General features: G+C 57.9%; 1 protein-coding gene across 2 annotated transcripts in view; it reads left to right on the top strand.

Annotated features, from left to right (window-relative positions):
* MPZL1 (myelin protein zero like 1) overlaps window positions 1-1,869 on the top strand; it is a 60,589-nt gene that overhangs the window by 57,234 nt on the left and 1,486 nt on the right. The window lies entirely within an intron of this gene.

Here is a 1,869-nt window from a genome sequence, read left to right as displayed (position 1 = left end):
TCGCCGCCTCCTTCTCTCACAGCAGCCGCACGCGGCACGCTCTCTGGTCCCCGTTTTACGCAGGACGAGACTGAGGCTCAGCGCGGTTGAGTCACTTGCTCGAGGTCTCTCGTTAGGGCAGAGCTGGCGTTGGAGCCACAGCTTTCCGGCCGGGAGGCGGGCTCTGTTTCCGGTACCTTCGCGTCCGCCCGGTTCCTTCCTACTCTTTCCGTCCTGGGCCTCGCTTCCCTCGGCCGTTGCGCGTTGCCATGGGCGCTGAGAAGGGTGTTGGGGGAAAGTCGCTGAGCGCGCGGTGAAGGCGGATGTGCTCCCGTGGCGGTGCCTGTGCCGGGGCTCAGGTGTCGTGGAGACCAGACCATGGGAAGGGGCGGTGGGACACGCGTAACACGGTGGCTTCGGCGTAATTAGTACCTGTTCGGAGATAGGCCTTTTTTTGTTTTTTTAATCTATTTTTGAGAGAGAAAGAAAGGGAGACAGAGCATGAGTGGGGGAGGGTCAGAGACAGAGGGAGACACAATCTGAAGCAGCTCCAGGCTCCGAGCCGTCAGCACAGAGCCGGACGCGGGGCTCGAACCCTTGAACCATGAGATCATGACCTGAGCCAAAGTCGGTCGCTTAACGGATTAGGCCCCCAGGCGCCCCAATAGGCCTCCTTAACCCTCCCCCTTCCCCTCCCCAGTATGTTTTATACTGGAGTACATTTCATACACCTGGAACTCAGGAGTCATTTTTATCTCTAATTGGCGTTGAAGGAAAAGACCTGGGTCAAGCCGTTCGTTTCTTGAAACATTTTAGGCAATTAAGGGTAATTTGTGTAGCACATAGTTGGGAAAAAATATTTCCAGAGCAGTTTTTCACTTGATTATTGTTACTTCTTGGTGGCAAAGTTCCTGCCCCCCCCAAAACAAAGTGAGGGCGGAAGGGTGAGTGGCCGGGTGTACAGTAGAAAGAGCTAGAGCTCCGTTTCCCAGTCCGTCTCGATCCCCTGATTCCTCCGTGTTCCGCGAGATCAAGGGCACTTCCAGCTTCCAGGCCCCCGAGATGCGGCTGCAGACTGTTCTGTCAGCAGATGCCAGGTCCTGACCCACAGCCCGGGCGCCTTTGGGTCCAGATGGCACCGCCCCCCAGCACTGGTGCAGGCGCTGCACTGACAGAACCCCCCCCCCCCACCTCAGGACCCCCTGTAAGAGGGAGGGAGGGTGAGGGCGTTGGCCAGTGGTGAGCAGTTTGTAGACACCGAGTCTGTCAACAGGAGGGAATTCCTTTTATTCTTCCGTGGCTTCCCGGTCGCTTTCACCAGATTGCTGTGCCCTCTTGTCACGGGACAAGTGTCCCACACGGAGTCCTTACTGGCATTTGCACATTTACTGACCGGTGCTCAGACTACCGTGTTCTTTTTCTTCTTTGCTCTCTCCTCTTTCTTTTCCACCCCCTTGTGTGCCCGTCACCTACGCCGTGTAACAAACCACCCAAAACATAATGGCCTGAAATGGCCACCGTCTGCTGGGCTCCCCTTTCTCGAGGCGGGCTGGGCGGGCCTTCTGCTCGGGGCAGCGCGGCGGCCTCCACCGGCGCCTCACGCNCGCCCCCCCGCCCCGCCGTGACGCCCCCGGGGGGATCACCGTGGGCTCGTAGGTGGGAGTGAGGACGCTTAGTCGAAACACAGGCTTTTGGCGACCGAGCTTACGATTCTGAATTCGACTTCTCAGGGAGAGTTTCCGGGGAGAACAGTCGCCTCGGGGTCATAACTGCACTTTTCTCTTCCGGTCAGGGCCATTTTGTTGTTGTCATTGTTCTCGATTGTAGAATCTCTGGGTTGGCAGGGGCTGTAAGGGTCATGAAATGCAGGCCCAGGCCTGGTGTGTGCCA

The sequence above is a fragment of the Crocuta crocuta genome, unplaced genomic scaffold, assembly GCF_008692635.1.
Source record: "Crocuta crocuta isolate KB4526 unplaced genomic scaffold, BGI_CrCroc_1.0 scaffold243, whole genome shotgun sequence".
NCBI lineage: Eukaryota > Metazoa > Chordata > Mammalia > Carnivora > Hyaenidae > Crocuta > Crocuta crocuta.
This window is presented reverse-complemented; position numbering and strand designations above follow the sequence as displayed.